The sequence below is a fragment of the Leucoraja erinacea genome, chromosome 14, assembly GCF_028641065.1.
Source record: "Leucoraja erinacea ecotype New England chromosome 14, Leri_hhj_1, whole genome shotgun sequence".
Lineage (NCBI taxonomy): Eukaryota > Metazoa > Chordata > Chondrichthyes > Rajiformes > Rajidae > Leucoraja > Leucoraja erinaceus.
This window is the reverse complement of record NC_073390.1, coordinates 14,081,080-14,102,025: the sequence shown is the minus strand read 5'-3', so window position 1 is coordinate 14,102,025 and position 20,946 is coordinate 14,081,080. Positions and strand designations below refer to the sequence as shown.

The 20,946-nt window shown below is 41.4% G+C and overlaps 1 protein-coding gene and 1 long non-coding RNA gene across 2 annotated transcripts in view; one reads left to right on the top strand and one right to left on the bottom strand.

The window, feature by feature from the left end:
• The first annotated feature begins 314 nt into the window (after positions 1-314).
• Positions 315-20,946, top strand: part of zbtb38 (zinc finger and BTB domain containing 38) — a 47,748-nt gene continuing 27,116 nt past the window's right edge. Inside the window, 2 exon segments of the mRNA XM_055645650.1 lie at positions 315-2,920; positions 15,255-15,358. The gene's annotated coding sequence lies outside the window, so the exon portion shown is untranslated.
• Positions 4,614-20,946, bottom strand: part of LOC129703302 (uncharacterized) — a 56,562-nt gene continuing 40,229 nt past the window's right edge. Inside the window, exons 2-3 of the long non-coding RNA XR_008724539.1 lie at positions 19,866-19,953; positions 4,614-6,763 (exon numbers count right to left, since the gene is read on the bottom strand). This is a non-coding gene — a long non-coding RNA (uncharacterized LOC129703302). The remainder of the gene's footprint in view (positions 6,764-19,865; positions 19,954-20,946) is intronic.

Genomic DNA, 20,946 nt, shown 5'->3' with positions numbered 1-20,946 from the left:
GAGAAGAATTCAACCCCTGGTCAGAATGAGCCTGGCCTCCTCCTCTCACATGGGTGGTATTTAAGCCCAAGCTACAGGTCTGTGATTTAGTCAAAGGAGAGCAAAGTTCGAATAATGAGGGAATTATGAAGTTGTAGTAAATTAATTGTATGTTGGCATGTCTAAGTAACTTGAGTACTAATAAAGCCTAATGGGCCTTTCCCACTCAGGCGATTTTTAGACGACTGCTGGCAATTGTCATAGTCGTAGCAGGTTGCCGAAGAACCGGCGGCTGGACTAATGGGCCTGTCCCACTTAGGCGATTATTTTTTTTTTTAGGCGACTGCCGGCGACTACGACAATGGAATTCACCGAAGCCAGCACCGGTGACAACGTGTGTTACCTGGCGAGAACCTACGACATCCTGGCGACAACCTACGTTAACCTGGCAACAACCTACGACAGCACCTACATCAAGCTACGCTCATTGGCATCAAACCTACGGTTGTCACTGTCGCCAAACAATGTTCAACATGTTGAAAATCCAGCAGCGACCAGAAAGATGCTCGGACTCTTTGGGCGACTGAGGAGACTACTCACAACCATACAGGCAACACCCCAGCGACAGCCTAGTCGCCTGTTGTCGCCTAAAAAATTGCCTAAGTGGGACAGGCCTATTAATTGCTCGAAGCCTTAATTTAAGTCTCTCTGTTTGACACTTTAGATGACGCCTCATGGGGGCAATGTAGCCCAAGGGCCTATCAATTAAATGAGGAATTGTCATCAGATGAGGACTTTTGCCCAAAGATATTGCTGAAAGCTTCTTAATTATTTTTAGTCAATAAACTGCCTCCGATGCGAAAGTGGTATTCAGATTATGGGTTTATGGCCTACTTTATTTGAACCTTGGCATTCAACCAGCTTGGCTTCCAGTTCTGATCTCCCTACTTTCTCCTTTGCTAAAATCCCCACAGGGTAAAGGGTTTTGCAATTGAGGCAGCAATAGCCATTCTTGGAGCATTGGACATGATGCAAGGAGATGAGTTGAAGTGAGACGGACAGTGGACGATAAGCTGGTCTGGGGAATAAAGGAATTGCTGGTCGGTGTGGACTCAGTGGGCCGAAAGGCCTGTTTCCACGCTGTATCTCTAATCTAAACCAGTGGTAAAGGTGATGGTGGCCTTGTGTTGACTGAGGTGGTGAGCTAGTGATGCCTGTGGGCCAGTGACTGGCAGTGACCATGCAGTTGCACCGATGGTGATTTATTGATTGGGCAAGTGGTGACCATGTCGGTGGGCTGATCTCATCAATGGTGATGAGGGGCACCAGCCTATAGTGTTGGTGGTAGCAATAAGTGCTGCTGTTGATTTGTGGAATAGTGGCTTTCTGATGGGAAATGGAGTTATCAACCTCTAGGTTTGAGCACCCTCAGAAAAAAAAGAAATCATGTATTAAAATGTGCCTTTAATTTGAGAGTGTTCTTCGTAAATGTTACTGTGCTGCGAGTCATCCTCCTTGACAACGTACAGTTAATGAAGTTAGACACAAAATACCTGAGTCGCTTAACGGGTTAGACAGCAAATCTGGAGAAAAGGAGCAAGTGGCATTTCAGATTGTGATCCTTCCTCGATCTGATGAAGGGTCTCAAACCCGAAACGTCACCTATTTCTTTTCTCCAGATGCCTGACCCACTGAGTTACTCCAGTATTTTGTGTTTATCTTTGGTGTAAGCCAGCATCTGCCGTTCCTTCCGATACAGCTAATGAAGTGCTGAGTTTTGTGGCTGAAATTTGTGTAGGCCTTGCACCTTCAGGGGGGTAGTAGATAAGGGGAAGAAAAGACATAGTGCGGGAGTAACTCAGTGGTTTCTGCAGCGTCACTGGAGAACGTGGATAGGTGACATTTCCGGTTGGGACCCCCCCTCAGTCTGAAGAAGGGTCACAATCTGAAACATCACCTTCATGTTTGCTGGGGATGCTGCCTGACCTTTTTAAATCGGCATCTGCAGTTCCTTGTTTCTGCACTAAGAGGACCCCAATAGAGATCACCACTAATAATGTGGCATTTAGAAACCGGCTTAACAACGTATTTGGCAATTTTTCATGACTCGCTTGTATGATGATTAAACTTGCGGTAGATATTTAGGTCATGATATATATTTTTTTTCATTGCATATTAATTAATTTCCTGCTCAGGAGAGCAAGTTGCAAAGCAACGCTCGTAATGTTAGCTGATATTTTCAGTTTGTATTTGAACCGTCTTCAGAAATTGAATTAAAAATATCTGATTGTTTTTAAGGATTTGAAGGAAGTGGAATTTCACAATGCATCCTGCTGTTATGCACAGTGCTAGCCTGGAGAAATTTGTAATGCTAATATTTCCATATTAAATATGTGCTATAAACACCAATGACTATTCATGTGACTTGAGATCCCGTCTCTGTGGTTGGTGGTGCAGAAATACAGCTATTAATTACAGCTCTGGAGCGGTGAATCCGTGGAGCTGTAGGCTGTTAAATTTTTATGCTTTTCAAGGGGAATCTTGCCGTTCAAACATTTACTTAACGATTCTATGTGAGAGACAAGATCCATCTTTAAATCGCATTTTGATGAACGCTTCCTAGAATCGCCCCTTTCTGTCTAATACTTCGACCTAATGGTGATGCTCCTTGCATCCTTTTCTTTACGCTGCTTTTGCGATGAAGTACTCCGGTTCTTCGAAATGAGCTGCTAAGCAGGCTGACTGGACAGGAAGCAAGCAATCTCGACCATTTGATGTGCCTGTTCTCCCATCACTAAAGAATTTGGTTGTGCTGCCGTTTTTATTTTCTCCTCTGGTGATCAGGCTCGCCTTGCATCATCAGTGCTCGACAACAATGTTTTACCGTAGCCCCCTATCCATTTGAATCAGCACCATATAGTTGACAGCTACTGAATTTAAGGTGAGCTGCCCCTCCCCCTCCCCTAGCTATGGTGCAGTGTACAGCAGAACTAAGCTTACTCCTGCAAACCAAAAATGGCAGGCAGATTTAATGCTGGTTCTTTTCTTAGCATGCCATATATTGATTACTGTGTTTGATGCCTTGTTTTTAAATGTGAGTATGTAAATACTGGCTTGACAGCTCGAGAATCGTTGGGACTGCACTGCAATTTACAACAGATAATCCTTCATTTTCAAGGGGAGAAAAGGCTCATATAGATTGAAGTAATACATTATTGAAAATACCATTTTAAGTACCTTTTGATTTTGGTGAAGCTGTTTGCATGCAGCGTATTATGAAATCATTTCTTGCATTGTAATGCCAAATTGGTATTGCAGGGCAGGCTTGGTCCGAATATCTTTTTCTTTTGGTGTTTTACCAGAATTCTAGGTTGAGAGCTCTCCCGGTTTATGATACACTTGGCCGATGCAACGTATCTATTTTTAGCTGTGAAGTCGTGCACATTGTGTACCAGCGCTTGTGGGATTCTGACTGGTATTTTCGACAGTGACTTGATTCTCACCTAGTGTGACAAGTGGCCTGTGCAATGGTCAGCTTCAGCCCCTGAGCCCTGAGAGGAATGATCTTCGCGCGACGGCTTTCAAAGATTTGCAGATGGTGTCTTTTTTTTCTGAGCAGTCTTGTTGATGAGCCTAATTTCCAGGAACACCATTTCTTCCAGAAGTAACACAAGAGCGATGACAGCTTCATGAGAATTGGAGCGTTTTGATTTTTTTTTCCCCCCCCACAAAAAATGAAAAGGTAATGAAGGTCGTTGTCCATTGCTTGGTCTCTTTTGTTTTGCATGAAATTCTCAAAAATATTTTAATTGTATTTTGTCTGTCTTTTTTGTTAATCTCTTCGCATGCAGATTTTTAGCGCACAATCTTTCCTTATTTGATATTTCTGTAGGGCTGTGCAAATTTTAAAAAAAAATCTTTTCGCCATGTTCTTGGTTAAGGATGTTTATCTGACAGATTTGATTGCTAGTCATAATTTGCAGTTTTTTCCTCCTGAACTGAGGAATGTGTGGGGAGGGAGCGTAATACTCGGCAATAACAGCAGCAAGCAGGAGTTAATGTAATATCTATCAGCATTCCGATTTGGTCGTTTGCTGGAAGCAGGAAGCTTCCTTAAGTGCCCTCTTTTTATTCCACGGTTGCATTTGAACAGGTACACGAGAGAAATGTATCTCGGTAACAGCTATTCTCCACCACTGTGTATAACACGAGTGGCCCATTCTTCTCTGAAAATAATGCTTTGTAGGAAAGCCCATCAGTGAGGCACAGCCATTGACTTAATTCTCAATGACTAGGAAAATGTCACAGCACCGTTTTTAATAGAAAGTTTGTGTTCACCATCGTGAGCTTATTTTAGTCATTGTGTAGTCCTGCTCACTTCCAATGGGCCTAGCGTTGTTCAGTCAGTAAGCTCCAGGGATAGGAGGTGGAAGTTATATTAGGAAAAGCTGCATAAATGATCGCCAGCGGGACCCATCCCATTCTGTCATCTGGATTCTAACCTGTGTATCTGAATTAATTACTGCGAAAGTTGAAAATACATTATGCTTCCCAATAACTACTGCGTAACGTGTTTCCTTGACAACCACATCCTGTTAGCATGAAAAGCAAAAAAAACTGCATTGGTTCCCCAAGCTTGGGATTTTTTGTTTCTTCATCTGCATATCTTTATCATCCCCTATCTTGCTTGACTCCCGGACTTTATTCGGGCAGGTTTGACGTTGCACCAGTAACACTGTAAATTGGTATAAATGTTGGACAAGGCCAAGGGATTAATGAAGAAAGTCTCCCTATTTTAGCTTTTAGCTTCAGCTTCAGAGAAGCTGTTTCCTTTCCCTGCTATTAAGCGCCGAATCTAATATGAAGGAAATGCCTTTTTAAATGTTGTGCTTCAGTTTAATTTTACTGTGCCTGAAGTGTGTAATGTCAGTTGGTATCCAAAGCAATTGACGTTCTACTATTGATCTGCCAAGCAAGCTGGCTACTGCCTTGTGGTACAATCTAGTCAGGAGTATTTAATTGTAATATGTGCCCAAACGGAACAATTAAATACTTACTTGCAGCAATTGAAAGTCTAATCTTTTTAATCTAAATTAAAATCCTAAATGTTTGCAAGTGCAATAGAATAAAACAAACTATTTGTCTTTAAAGGATTTTGTGTTTTTTCTTTACGCCAGGATTAGAGTCTAGGATCAGGTCAAAGACGCAAGGTTGTCAATGACTTGTAGTCTCGATACTATTTTAATGGATTTAGGTAGAGAAAGTAACTATAGATTACAATTATAAAACGTAGCTTCGCCTTTTGTTACCATTTTGTTTAGGGCATCATTTACTGATGTGGAAGTCAGGATAAATTCTCGATTGCCACTCTGTAATGTTGCTCAGTGGTGTCGGGGCTGTGAGCTGGTGTGCTTTCAGCAGCAGCCATTTTGCAGCAGCTGATCGCATTTTGTTTCTCTGCAGTCGGTTTCAAAATGGCTGTTTGCTGCTGTGGTTGTGTTTGCAGCCTTGCAGCATAGCATTATGATGAGTTGGACAGAGCCGGCTGCAGTTTGCTGCACTTGGGCACAGACAGAGTAGACCCATGATTGCGAATGGTGGGAGCAGCAATTTTGTTTCAAGCAACAGTAATCATAATTCATGCCATAACAGCCTTGAAACATAATATGTTGCTTTGGAATTGCACTTGTGTGTGAATTATTTTGTAAAATAGTTTGCTTCAAAGTTGATGAAATGTTTGCCGATCATAGGAGCAGAGATGGCACGGCCAAAATACTATCACACCGAGCAATATGTTTAACATCACAGGCTCTAAATACACTGATATTTGCAATGGGGTGTTGCAACATAGTCTTGCCTCGAATCAGATACAAAAGAAAGGCTGATTAGATTTACATGCTTCCTATCATTTTTGTAGCTGAATGACTCACTTAATTTTTGGAAACTAACACAGATAGCGTTTAGTTTTGTTCGGTGTTCTTGCTGCTGTTTTGCAGCTAGCGTATCCTGGCCTGTGACATTTGACAGGCGAAATATTTGAAGCTAAAATGAGCCCTAAGACAATCTATAGATTTGGGTGGTGGGGGAAGTGCTGGACGAGAAGAAAGCAAAAAATAATGGCTTGAATGAAGAGCTCATCTGCAAACATCTTTGAAGCCTTTGCTTACAAACCCAGATAAAATAGGACCTGATGAATTTGCTGAGTTAATAGTTCTGCAGCTTATGTTATGAGTCGGGTGTGTGTGTGTGTGTGCGTGTATGTGTGTGTGTGCATGTGCATGTTGCAATGTTGTGCTCAGCAGTTACGCCTGCAAAGCATTTAGCAGATTTTTAAAAACAGAATTTAGACCACAATGTGGATTAATACAAAGTCGAATTCTGTCTCTTGTGGTCAGATCTGTGTGCACAAAGCTGCACCCATTGGTGCAAGGGACACAATTGTTCCTTTTCGCTTGTTTAGGTTCATTGTACATATTCCGCAACTCTGAAGTATGAGTCTCAGTTCACAGTCTTGATGCTAAAGAGAAAAAAATTGTAGTTGACTTCAAAAACGTACACAAATAAAGCTGTACCAATTTTGCACGGGGTAAATTATCTTGCACTCCACTAATCTCTTATGCCACACACGGATTCAAGCTGAGAGGGCTGGTGGGGTGACCTACTCTTTGACCTCTCATCTGTGTGGGTCTCAATCCTTCAATGGGAGGTCCCTCAGTGGCAGATCAGTCCTTCACTCCTTCCGTGGGGTTGTGTTGCCCCCTGGTGTAGGCAGACGGTTGGGAACCTGGCAGGGAGAAGGACAAGGGTTCACGTGTGGCAGTATCGCAGTGAACATTGCCTCAATGCTACTTTAAGTATAACAAACTTAATGTAAAAAATGCACATTAAAAATGCGATTTCTATGATTTCTTTGTTCCTTGAATAATTAAGCACGTTAACACGACCATGCTTAGTAACTGTACACTTTTTTTAGTTTAGAGAAACTGCATGGAAACGTGCCGTTCAGCCCACCGAGTCTGCGATGACCAGCGATCCCTGTACACTAGCACTATCTTACGCAAGTGAGACAATTTATCGAAGCCAATTAACCTAAAAACCTATACATCTTTCAAGTGTGGGAGCAAACCAGAACACCTGGAGAAAAATCCATGCGGTCACAGGGAGAACGTACAAACTCCGTACAGATAGCACCCATAGTCTGGATCAAACCCGAGTCTCTGGCACTGCAAGGCAGTAACTCTAACTCTACCGTTGCCGCCCCTATGATGGCAGATGCAAAATTAAAAATAAGGTTTGTCTGGATAATCTCTGATATCTTGGCCTATAAATTAATTGTTTGGAGATATCATGAGATGGTGTAATAACAAATTTCATACAGTTTGAATAGAGGAAGGTAATCGGCTAAAATCCAATTACTTCAATACTTAAAGATCAGATTAGTTTATTTTCTTGTACACCAGTTTGCAAAGAAATTCCTTGTTTGGATTTAACTCGTAGAATAAAAGGTATGGACGGTAATGATTATTATGACAAAAAATACAATGATAAGCGCAGAATGGTATGAGGATTGTAATTAAGTTCACTAGAATCAGACAATTGAGATTTCACATTGTATCATCTTTGACACGGAATATGTTCAGTCAGTAGCTCATTGTAAAGTGTGCAGATTGAGGTAGGGCAAACAAAAAGCTGAAGCACAATGAATTAAGAGCAAGAATGTAAGAATCCGGGAAGGTAATATGAAAGAGATGAATGGTTCCAGAGTCTGGTCGCACTTCCCAATATTCCATTCTACCCCAACGCACTTTCCAAAATACTTGTCCCCAAAATATCTACTTAAAAAATCCATATTTATAAAGTGTCTGTGTGACCCCTGTGCTGGGGAAGGAACAAATGGCTTTTTTCAATTAGACTATTTAACAATTAAATCTCTTTTGGCTGAGCCTATCAATAGAGAAACACCTGACTTTGTATATTTTGGTGATTGTTATGCAAACTGATAAAGCTTTTTTAATTACTACTCAAACCTCAAGTCAAAAACCTTGGCGTGATATTTGACTCGGCACTGAAATTTGACAAACAAGTCAATGCCGTGGTATCCTCTTTCCCATCAGAACTGCCCCCTCCATCGACTCTTTTAAGTCAAGACTAAAAACTTATCTATACTCCCAAGCCTTTCCTGACGTCCTCTGAGTGAGGGCTACATGTATATATGTATGTAGTTTTTGTTGTGCTATTCTTATAACCAATGTAAAGCACTTTGGCAAACGAGAGTTGTTTTTTAAATGTGCTATATAAATAAATGTGACTTGACTTGACTTGACTTAATTGGCTGGCAATTCTGAATGTATGTTTTTGCCTGTTTTTTTAGTCAATGTTCTGAAATAAGATTTTTTTTAAAGGTGTGTTGTATAAAACAGATGGGATAATTTAAAGATAGACACAAAGCTGGAGTAATTCAGCAGGTCAGGCAGCGTCTCTGGTGATGTTTTGGGTCGGAGCCCCTCTACAAACAAATTTTAATTTAGGCTGATGTTGTAGCAATGTCTGAATTGAACAGGTAAGGTGGCATGGACGAATAATGAAGACATTTGAAGGCCATAGCTGGACTGCAGTGACATACATACAGTGTAGAATTAATTCAAATGTCAAATTACTTGAAATTAGCTTCAATGATATTTACCAATTTTATTTTTTGAAGAGTTGTTTAGACAGACGTGGATATGCAGGGACTGGAGGGGTATGGATCATGGGTAGGCAGATGAGATTAGGTTAGTTTGTCTAATTGATCTGGCTGCACGTGAGATGTGATGTGGGCATAAGGACCTGTTCCTGTGCTGTACCTTTCTATAGAGAAGAGTAAAAACAAGAAACTACAGATGCTGGTTTACAAAATAAAACACAAAGTGCTGGAATAACTCGGAGGGTCAGGCAGCATCTCTGGAGAACGTAGATAGATGCCGTTTCAAGTCGAGACCCTCCTTCAGACATAGAAACATAGAAAATAAGTGCAGAAGTAGGCCATTCGGCCCATCGAGCCTGCACCGCCATTCAATATGATCATGGCTGATCATCCAACTCAGTATCCCGTACCTGCCTTCTCTGCAAGACTTGTTTTCTATCTTCTAATGTTGCATTACACTGACAAATACTGTGAGATTAAAAGTAAACCTGTGCAAAGGAGGCTGAAATAATTCACCCTATAGGATAATCATCCTTTGAACGGGTAATTGATGTACCTAGGTAGGTGGAAGACCAATTTGTTGGTCTCTTTAATCCTGCTGTTTATTTGTGATGAAGAACTATAAATGGGATTTGGATGTGGCAGAGTGTGGGTTGAAAAGTACCAATTTAAGGAATTGGAAAATTACATTTTGTTGGATTTTGTTTGTATATACAAAATTGTTGGTTGACAAATTGATGAGGTACCGATTGAACATAGTCTGCGCCAAAGATAATAGCATTATGAAATTTCAATTGTCTGATCCAAATGTACATAATTAGAGCAGCTGCTTCATTAAGCACCCACTATACATCATACTTTACGTTAAAGAGCATGTGCTATTATTAGCCGTCCTTGATTAGAAAAACACATTGATGTATGAATGCAAAAAATGGCTTTGGGGATAGATTGTATTACCACAGGATAACATTTGTTGGATGTAAAAGGAAGGACAGATGTATCAGATTTAATCCCATTTGCTGTTGCAAGTATGAAAGGGAAACGCAACTTGAATACAAATACTCGGGGAAAGCCTGGATTGGAGAACTAATCCAGGTTTCACAAATCTGGGCTTTCCAGATGTATTTGCAGGACAAGACTCGGGTTTATTGCATTATGAAAGCGGTTTCTGCATAGAATTGTACAGGTTTGTAGGTTAATTTGACTTTGGTTAAAAATAAAAATAGTAAATTATCCCAAGTGTGTAGAATAGTGCTGAGTGTGTAGTGCTGGTTGGCACGGACCCAGTGGGCCAAAGAGCCTGTTTCCGTGCTGTATCTCTAAACTAAACCAAGCCACATCCTTGTTGGATTATCCTTCCTTTCTCCACATTTGGCTTATCAAACAAAATATATATTTTTTTTAAAACTGCTTTTGGTTTTGACGTTTGAGGTGATCTGATTTATATTCAAATCCTGTCATTCAAAAATGGCACCAAAATATTCTCATGTCTCAGTCCTTGCCTCTTGTGTGTGTCTCTGTCTCATGAATCCATATAACTTGCTTGTAAGAGATTTGGGTTTGTTGATGTTTTTGTTTACCTCTATCAAAATTTCCCATCATTTGAAGTGTGCCCAATGGATTTCTACTTTAAACTTTCCCAATCAAGTGAAAAGAGCCTCGATTTCCCTCGAACAGAAAGTTCATTTGAAGATAATGAATCACTTCTGTGCTCTTGCTAAAGCTGAGCATTCAAAACTGGATATTGATTTCTAATAGGCCTAATAGATGTATTTTTGAAAGTAGCTTTAGCATTAACTCGTTTGAACCCTCTGCCTCTATTTATATAATCCAAAGTCCCATGTGATATGTATTTTTATCACTACTGACTGACAAGATTTCCTGGCTTGTTGTCCCGAGGTGAGTCTAAGATTTGCAGGAAATCCCAAAGTCCTATTATTCTTATGTGGATATTGCTGGCAAACTCAGCATTTATTTGCATAAGTTTATTTGGCCTTCCATCACAGCAATGTGATGGATGTTTATGTAAATTATGTTGTGTCTTGGGTCTATTTGTTTGTAATGTATGGCTGCAGAAACGGCATTTCGTTTGGACCTCAAGGGGTCCAAATGACAATTAAATGTATCTTGTATCTTGTATCTTAATGCCTATTCCTCAATATCCTTGAAGAAAATGGTGACCTCCATTTGATTAACTGCAGTTCCTTGTGCCTCCATCTAGCTAATCTTCCCTTGCCCGTCCGCTACCTTATCTGAAACAAATTTCCAACCACGATTCACTCCCTCGTGAGAGGGCGACACTGTTATTTATTTTGGTGCCAAAGAGGTTGATTGGTCGCCGTTAATAAGTAAAGTATCATTAAAGGAGGAAATGCAAAGTTAATCACTGAACTTCACTTCTGATGGTGAATTTAATGAACAATTAATGTGCAGATTCATGAAACGTGGAGAGATTATGGGCTTTGTGCACTGCTTTGTACAAATTAGATGGTTTGCCCTGCTTACTGCCAGTTGCTGGGTGATTTGCATATTAATAGAGCAGCCTCATTCACCACTTTTGTTTTTGCAGCAAATTCTGGCCATAATTCAATGTGGGACTAATGAAGCAGAGCCGTTGATAGTTCCAGCTACTCGGATACAAGTCGGGGTTTTATCAAAGAAACCACCAGGTGGAGCCCTCGTGTCAGTGGTCGACACTATGGTACAGCAGTTGAGTTGCTGCCTCTGCACCAGCCACCCGGGTTTGATCCTGACTACGGGTACTGTCTGTACGGAGTTTGTTCTTTCTCCCTGCGACCGTGTGGGTTTTCTCCAGGAGCTCCGGTTTTCTCCCACACTCCATAGACGTACGGGTTTGTAGGTTAATTTGCTTCGGTAAAATTGTAAATTGTCCCTAATGTGAGTGTACGGGGTGATCGCTGGTCGGCGCGGACTTGGTGGACACTCGAAGGGCCTGTTTCCGCTCTGTATCTCTAAAGTCTAAAGTGATATCTAAAGGTCAGTGCTGAGGAAAGGTCAGGTGGCCTGTGCCAAATTTTAACTGAGCTACAATCCATGCTATACTAGGCCCAAAGAACCTGATCATAACTGACAGGGCTGGGACATTTGAACCCCCCCCCATGCTTCTTTGTAGGGTTGTGTCCCACTTTGAATTTGGCGGAGAGTTGAGCAATGGGCAAGAGCAGGTCGAGAATTTTCCAATCAGCATTTGAATCAATCGCCTTCTGACCTTTTTTCCCCAGGAAGGTAAAATCAAATACCATAGGGCAAAGTTTTAAGGTGAGAGAGCAAATATTTTAAAAAAAGATGTGGAGGGCAGGTTTATGTACACAGGGTGATGAGTGCCTGGAACGAGCTGCTGGGGATGTTGTTTTAGGCAGTTACAATAGGGCATTTAAGAGACTTTTGGATAGGCATATGGATATGGAGGGATATGGATGATGTGCAGGTAGATAAGAGTTGGTCTTGGCATCATGTTCGGCACAGACATTGTGGTCCGAAGGGCCTGTTCTTCTGCTGTACTGTTCTATGTAAGTGCTGTACTGTTCAAAGGTCTATGTTAGTGGCACAGTAGCACAGTGGTAGAGCTACTGACTCACAGCGCCAGAGACCCAGGTTTGATCCTGACTATGGGTGCTGTCTGTGCGGAGGTTATACGTTCTACCGTTGCCCAGTGGGTTTTCTCCAGTTTTCACCCACATTTCAAAGACGTGCAGGTTTGTAGGTTAACTGGCTACTGTAAATTGCCAATGTCAGCACATCCTTCCTCAGTTATGAGGCCTAAAACTGCGCACAATACCACAAATGTGGCCTGATCACTACCTTGTAAAGCCTCAGCATTACGCCCCTGGAAATGGCGAGAGTAAACTTTCCACACAGCAATCTCGTTTTTAATCTTTTCTAATGATTCTTGCCCCCTATTATTTGAATGCAAACATCTGATTTTCTCCGTGAAGTGCCGTGCTGTTTCAAGAGAGCCAATAAATGGAGCTATGTGAAGAGTTTTTTTTTTAATTTGGTGGGAAAATAACCTTTTATCCATTTCAATGATGTTTCCGAGCCTTTGTCAAATGCGCTTGACCTCCTGGAGTCAGTATGAAGCTGCTCCTATTTTGGTGTGAAAACCACTCCAACCAGCTTTGTGACAGTTCACATTGACCCCGTTTGCTGTGTGCTTGGTTGAAAGGCAACCCAAATTGCTGTAATTAAAATAAAATGTGGACTGTTAAATGCTTAAGAGGAGATGTGTTTTGTAACCTAATAAACCTTCTTCATAAAATGTTTCCCATGCTGTGCTGTAAAGTGTAGTACTAATTGCTGTAAGAGCGGTATCAAATTTAGCAAGTGCAAAACACTTGCCAGATTGGATAGAATCATTGCATAGATTAAAAACGAAGAAAATAAAAAGGCTTGGAAAATTCAGTTTAGATTATTATTATTTTTGCTGGTGATTAGCGATTCCTGTTTTCCTTTCCTTTGGATAAATTTCACACTTCAACCCCTGAAAACTTGCTTGTCACTTTTTAATTTAATTTTAATTGTTCCCTTTTGCAATATTAAACCTTTGTTTCTATCCTGCAGTCGAGGAAACATAACTTTTCCAAATAGGGATTTTAATCCCCTTTTTCTCGGTTTCGGGAGAACAGTCCCGATGAAACCCATTGGATAACAAAATGACAAAAGACGGGGAAAACTCAGCTAGGTCGAGCAGTATCTGTGGAAGGAGAGACAGAGTGAAAGATTTGGGCTTTGGGACGAGGACACTTCATCAGAACTGGGAAAGGGAGAGAACAAATTAATTTCACGATGCAGAGAGGTTTGGGAAAGGATGGGGAGGGTGAAGCCATCACTGTCATGATCGTAGGTTGATGGGCTAATTGGGTTAATGGGTTAATTAGTGGGAGGGAAATGGAATAGAAGCTAATCTTCTAATAGAAGATTCAAAGCAAGTTGGTGAGTGAGAATATAAACAGAGCAACATAAAAAGGGACAAAATGCAGAACTGAGAGATATCCTAATAGAAGAATATACAATTATGAAATGCAAGGTAGATTGTCAGTGCCTTTTTCCCCCAAAGTCGAAATGTCAAAGACTAGAGGGCATATATTTAAGGTGAAAAGGGCAAAGTTTAAAGGAGATTTTTTACACAGACGGTGGTGGGCGCCTGGAATACACTGCCAGGGGGGGTGGTGGTGGAGGCAAATATGATAGTGGAGCCTAAGAGGCTTTTAGACAGACACATGGATAAGCAGTGAATATGAATTGTGTACGGGCAGAGGAGATCAGTTTTTCCTTGCTCTATGTTCGGCACGGACATTGTGGGCCAAAAGGTGCGTTCCTGTGCCGTGCTGTTCTATGTCCTTTATGCAAAGCAGTCGGGCTAATGGGAAAAGAGAGAGAGAGGGAGAAACTGAGCCAATATCACAGATAGAAGATTTGCAGCAGAAATGGCCAGTTGGGTAAAGATGGGCAAAGTCAGTTTCCAGAAGTTCTGGAATTTGATGTTGAGTCCAGAAGGATGAAGCAAGTTGTGATGCTTGTGTTGGGCCTCGTTACTTCCCATCCCACCCTCTCTCTCATCTATTTGTCTATGACCTCCTGCACTGCCATTATGAAACATTGTGTAAACTTCTTCTTCTTTCCTGTGGCGTGCACAGCCTAAAGTTGTAGGACAACTTGTTCTATTTGATCTTCTGTTTGTGCACGTCGAGTTGATTGCATTAGCCGAAACAGGGCGGACCACGTGAAGGTTGCAATCTTCCACCCCATTGTGTAAACTTAGAGGACAGCACCTTATCTTCTGCTGAGGCACATTCTGGCCTTCCAGTCCCAGTATTTAATTCCACATCTGGCAACGCGATTAATTTATTTTCTCCTTTCCCCCATTCCAATGCAAGGTCTTTGATCTGAAGTCTTAATGTTGTTTTTCTTTTTCCACAGTTGCTGCCTGACTTACAGTTGTGTAATGTCCTTTCATGATCTTTCAAGGACATCCGAGTGTTCTTTATTGTCAATGAAATAAAGATATTATTATGATGTAGGAAATAGGGTACCTAATTTGCACGATCCTACTAAAAGCAATGTAATAATAGCCAAGTAATTTGATTTCAATTATGTTAGATGGAGGATACTTTTTGGCCAGGGCATTGGTTTTCCCACACAATAATGAAGACTATTTTTAATGGCTATTTAAGAGGATTTGGCATAAATCGACAGCGAAAATGTTCACAGAAGGTTAACTTAACTATAGCTTAATGAAGTTTATTGCCACCTGCTTGATGTTTGGTGAAGCAGAAATAGTGAACAGTGAGAATCGTGACCTCTAAATGAACATAGTCTCTTTTCGCAGCTTTATCTGCCCAGGTTTTTCAGACGTACAGTGCTTTCTTGTTGCTGCGCAGAAAATCGCAGGCAAGTCAGCAGTCTTGGCAATCCAGCCAAGTAGTCAAGGTCACAACCTACAAATAATGAGCTGGGAGTATCAGAGGGGAAACAAAACATCGCTACTTTATCTGGAATGTTTCAGTTCCTGTGTCACCGATGACAGAAGTTAAAGCTTCAACGTATTCGTTCTTTTTTTTGTTTGTTTCAGAATTAAAATTCTTCCCTAAGCTTGAAGATTAAAGTTCTCTGAAGAATGTACTTAAAATGGTTGCTGATTAAGAAGAGAATTCTGGGATTGCATGCATCATTCAGGTTGGTTAAAGATTTGATAGAAATGTTATTTAAAATCAAAATTGGCATTATTTTGACATCAGCTGGGCAAATCATGAGGTGTCACCACCGCAGGGGATTCATAGAATCTCTTGCCCAGAGTAGGGGAAATCGGGAACCAGAGGACGTAGCATTAAGGTGAAGGGGGAAAGATTTTATAGGAATCTGAGAGGTGACTTTTGCACGCAAAGGGTGGTAGGTGTTTGGAACTAGCTGCCAGAGAAGGTAGTTTAGGCATTGCAATGTTTACGAAACATAGAAACATAGAAATTAGGTGCAGGAGTAGGCCATTCGACCCTTCGAGCCTGCACCGCCATTCAATATGATCATGGCTGATCATCCAACTCAGTATCCCTCAGAAACAATTAGACATGTACTTTTTTAGGATAGGTTCAGAAGGATATGGACCAAACGCAGGCAGATGGGACTAGTGAAGATGGGATATGTAGTCAAGTTGAGCTGAAGGGCCCGCTTCCACTCTGTATGACTCTAGTAACACACTAAAGGGGCCAAGGAACTATAGGAAAGATGGATGGGCGATTTTGAGAGTAGAATATTTGAGTTTGCACCGTGCAAATTGGATATAAGCTGTTCTGAGTGTGCCACTTGTATGTGGGAAGTGAAATTTAAATAAGCCCATATGCAATTATATCTTTTGACATGTGAAACAAATAATCCAAGAGGGAACAGATACCATATCCAAAATCCTGGCCAGCTCGCGCAAACGTCCGGTTAGACAATGGGACAACAACAATCGCGATGCTCTCAATTCGGGAGCTTAAGATTCAATCAGCTCTACAGTAGTAAATTGAACTATTTCGAATTTATATTAAGTAGACTATTGCTGACTAAACATCTGAAGGACACAGTGCTGGAGTAGCTCAGAGGGTCAGGCAGCATTCTGGAGAACTTGGATAGAGTTGGGACTAATCATACACGAATCTCACACACGTCTGAGTTTATTAATTTTGGTATTCCAGCATGCACTCTGATGTTCACTAACATGGTGGTTCTATTTGTGCAGTTAGTAGAAAAGGAATAGCTACCTCATTGCTGATAATTAGGAAGAAGAGTGTAACCTCTTTTCCTAGATTATATGTGTCTAAATAGGGGCTTGGTGGGCTAAGTGATAATGTAATTAGAACTGGTCACTATCTAATACCTTCCTCCATATATTTTAAGCAATAACATGTAACACTGATCCCAGGCAAGATGTGTTGAGAGATTCCCCACAGTGAGTATGGTCACAACAAAGGGTTGTGATAATAACTCCACTCGTGACATGTACAGATATCTAACAGCAAGCTTTGTTCCATTCACTAATAATGCTATCAGATTGCACGTGATGATAGTGTTATATAATGAAATAATGTAAACCAGAAAATGGGAGTGTGATTGTGATACCTTATTCATTTGTGGAGGATGTGAATGGCTGATGTGAGACCATTGTGTAACCCCCTTGAGGTGGAATTTGTTGCCATAGACGGCTGAGGTGGCCAAGCCAATGTATATTTTTAAGGGGGAGATGACAGATTCTTCATTGTTAAGGGTATCAGGGGTTATAGGGCTAAGGCAGGAAAGTGGGATTGAGAGAGAAAGATAGATCAGCCATGATTGAATGGCGGAGTAGACTTGATGGGCCGAATGGCCTAATTCTGCTCCTAGAACACAAATTTATGAACTTATGAAGATGATTCTGCATCAGCTCCTGAATGTGTGAGGTGAGGATGTTCTGTCACGTTGGCTTGGAGGGAGAGCAAGGAACTTGACCCAGGGATGCTGAAGGAACACAAATGTATATTGTGAGCCTGAACGGTGTGACTTAATGGCGAATAGAATCAGTTAAATATTTACAACATGGAGGCTGTTCCACTCGGCATGTCGGTGTCAATTACTCCCCAGCCTTGTCCTATTTGCTCCTTTTCTGGTTCCTCGTGGTCAACATCAACGTGAAGAGTTTAAAATCTCTCATTTTGTGAGGGGGAAAAATAGGTTCTTTCTATTTACTTTATCTCATCCCCTCCACATTTTGGATAGTTTGCTATTAGGCCTTTCTTGTAGCCTCCCCTGTTACTAAGTAATCAATCCTAGCTTAGCTAATTTGTCCTCATAGTTACAAATTTATAGTCCCAGCAAATGTTCATAAATCTTTTTCCCACCTTCTCCAGTGGAGTTGTATTGATCCTGTAATGTGGTAATGACATCTATAATACTGCACAAGCTGGGGCTTATTTATTGTTGTATACACTGTCGTTATAACTTCCCTCTCTCTCCCCCCCCCCCCCCCCTCCCCTTAAAGTCTCGTCTTTGCAAATAAAGGATGGCATTCTGTTTGCCTTTTTAAGACCCTTATTGACCTGGCCGGATTCTTGCAGTCCAATCCAATGTTGGATTCTCCATACCACACAATATTTTCCTATCTATTGTACCATTCCCTCTGCTTTGGTGCATCTCACAAAATCTTAATTTTATTTGATTTGCCGTTTAGTTTAGTTTGGTGGAAACAGGCCCTTTGGCTCACTGAGTCCATGCGGACCAGCAATCCCCGCGCATTAACACTATCCTCCACCCACTGGGAACCATTTTACATTTATACCAAGCCATTTAACCCACAAACCTGTATGTCTTTGGAATGTGGGAGGAAACCCACACAGGTTGTGGTGGAGAACATACAAATTCCGTACAGACAGCACCCGTAGCCAGGATTGAACCTGGGTCCCCACCGCTGTGAGGTAGCAACTCTACCGCTGCACCACCATTTATTTTAACTTCTCGTCTTTGTTTTCCTAATTCCCCTTTCAATTCCCTGCGCTTTTTGTAAATATTATTCAACTTTATTTCAGACTCAAGGTCCAGACAAGGGACAATATTACATAAAATACATTGCATATAAAAACCCAAAAAACATATAAAATCTTAGTATATCACTTATAAAAGCATCATAAATTATGTACAAAAAACACAATACATAATTTAAAATCCAGAATAAAAGAGAAAGATATTCTGGTGCTTTTGTTTTTGGCCTTACGCTCAAAGCACTGTCTCACCTGAGGCTCAAGACAGTCCCAATCATTCCTTTTTGTGAGGACAAGTTTACCATGAATCCCTTGAATCTTACTTGAGTTCTTCCCATTTCTCTGAGGCAGTTGCTGTTACCAATCCATTAAATCACTTGTTAAATCACTTCTTAGTCAAGTAAAATTGAGTTGTCCCAATTTAGAATTTTTTCTCCCATTTTATCTTTGGTATTTTCCATAACTAGGGCAAATCTAATTGAGTTACGATCATAGTCACAAAAATGCTCCTTCAATTTTCCTTGCCAAAAACCAAACGCAGATCTGCACATTCTCTTGATAGACACAAAATGCTGGAATAACTCAGTGGGACAGGCATCTCTGGAGAGAAGGAATGGGTGACGTTTCGGGTCGAGACCCTTCTTCAGACTGAAAGTCACACGATAGGGAAACGAGACATGTGGACGTTGATGTCAAGAGTTATAGAACAAATAAATTAAAGACATGCAAAAAAGTAACAATGATAAAGGAAACGGGCCATTGTTCGCTGTTGTTAGGTGAGAACAAAAAGCTGGTGTGACTTTGGTAGGGGAGGGATGGAGAGAGAGGGATGCAGGGGTTACTTGAGGTTAGAGACATCATTATTCATACTCCTGGGCTGTAAGCTGCCCACAGGGTACCCAGGTGTACTCATGAACCGCTGCACCATCGAGAGCATCCTTACCAACTGCATCACAGTATGGTATGGCAACTGCTCTGTCTCCGACCGGAAGGCATTGCAGAGGGTGGTGAAAATTGCCCAGGTTCCTCGCTCCCCTCATTGAATATCGCATCGCTGTCTCTCAGCACGCAACTGCTCTCACCCCAACCATGGACTGTTTACCCTCCTACTCTACTCTCTCCGTTGCCGAACCAGCAGGTCGAGGAACAGCTTCTTTCTCGGCTCTCTCTCAACAAGTACCTGGTGACTGTCCCACCACCCCCCTCCCCCCGGACACTTATTATTATTTATTCAAATCGTTGCTATGTCGCTCTTCCAGGGAGATGCTAAATGCATTTCGTTGTCTCTGTACTGTACACTGACAATGACAATTAAAATTGAATCTGAATCTGAATATCGATCTCTCTAACCAAGTAACCCCTGTATTCTCTCTCTCTCTCTCTCTCTCTCTCTCTCCAGAGATGCTGCCTGTCCCACTTTCCACCATTACTCCAGTTACCCCAGCATTTTGTGTCCATCTTCAGTTCAACCAGCACCTGCAGTTTCTTTCTGCACATTCTCTTGTATGACTAACTGTATCCCAAGTGAATAATGAATGAATGAATGAATACTAAATCACGGTGAAATGTTTTGCTTGTGTACCCAAGGTATGCATTAATCGCCACACAAAGGGCGCTGACAAAGGGGTCATTTACAGAGATCAATTAATCTGCACACCTGCATGTCTTTGGGATGTAGGAGGAAACCAGCTCACCTGGAGGTAACTCACGTGGTCACAGGGAGAACGTGCAAACACCATACAGACAGCATCCAAGGTCAGGATTGAACGAGAGTCTCTGACACTGTAAGACAGCACCTTATCATTGGTAGCTGCGCCACGGTAACTTAATCCACTTGTCAAATATTTGCTTACAAAGTTGTTTTTCTATCTCCCGCAAACTGCTTTTTCTCTTTAATTCAACTTCAATTGACTGTTTTCTCTTTGAGATGTAGGTGTTATTGCCCCCTCTTTCCTCTCTGGAAATCCTGTAACCAGTCGCATTAAGTTGACATTTGTGTCATATTGTCTGTAATACCTGCAGAATATTTAACAACATTTTGTGACCTGGTCCACTGGAGATTCTTGTCAATAGTAATCCCCTAAATGTGAATCCGTACCACAAAATTGCAAGGTACTGGATATATAAATAAATTGCTAAAAACATTCAGGATGTTGGGCAGCATCTTTGGAAAGAGAAACAGTTAATACTTCAGATGAAAGATCCTTCATCGGAACTGATGAGTTCTGATGAAGGATCTTCAACTTGATGCAAGGACTCTGTTTCTCTTTCCACAGATGTAAACACAACGAGGTTGATGATGGAAATCCAATGACTCTTCTCCCGTGGAACATCTCAAGTGGAGGTGGCGAGAATGTCATACCTGGCAATTGTGTGACATTCATGTTGCCTATTGACCCTACCTGAATATCATCCATATTGACACCAATGGCTTTTTTCGGAGCTGTGAATGCGACCCTCATCTAGTTTTGTCATGGAGGGAAGGAACTGAGAGTGATTGGGCAAAGGCTGTTGCTTCTTGTAACTGTTTCAGCAATGACCCAGGGCTGCAATGAATCATTCCAGCCACCTTCCAGAAGCTTAAATGAATATTGGTCCTGACTGGAAACGTTGCCTACCCATATTCTCCAGAGATGTTGCCTGATCCGCTGAGATATTCCGGCACTTTGTATCTTTTAAAAAAAATAGTTTGTAAACCTTGGAGTTTAGAAAAATGAAGGGTGACCTTATTCAAACATCCTAAGAGGGAGATCTCTGGTGGGAGAGTCTCGAGCA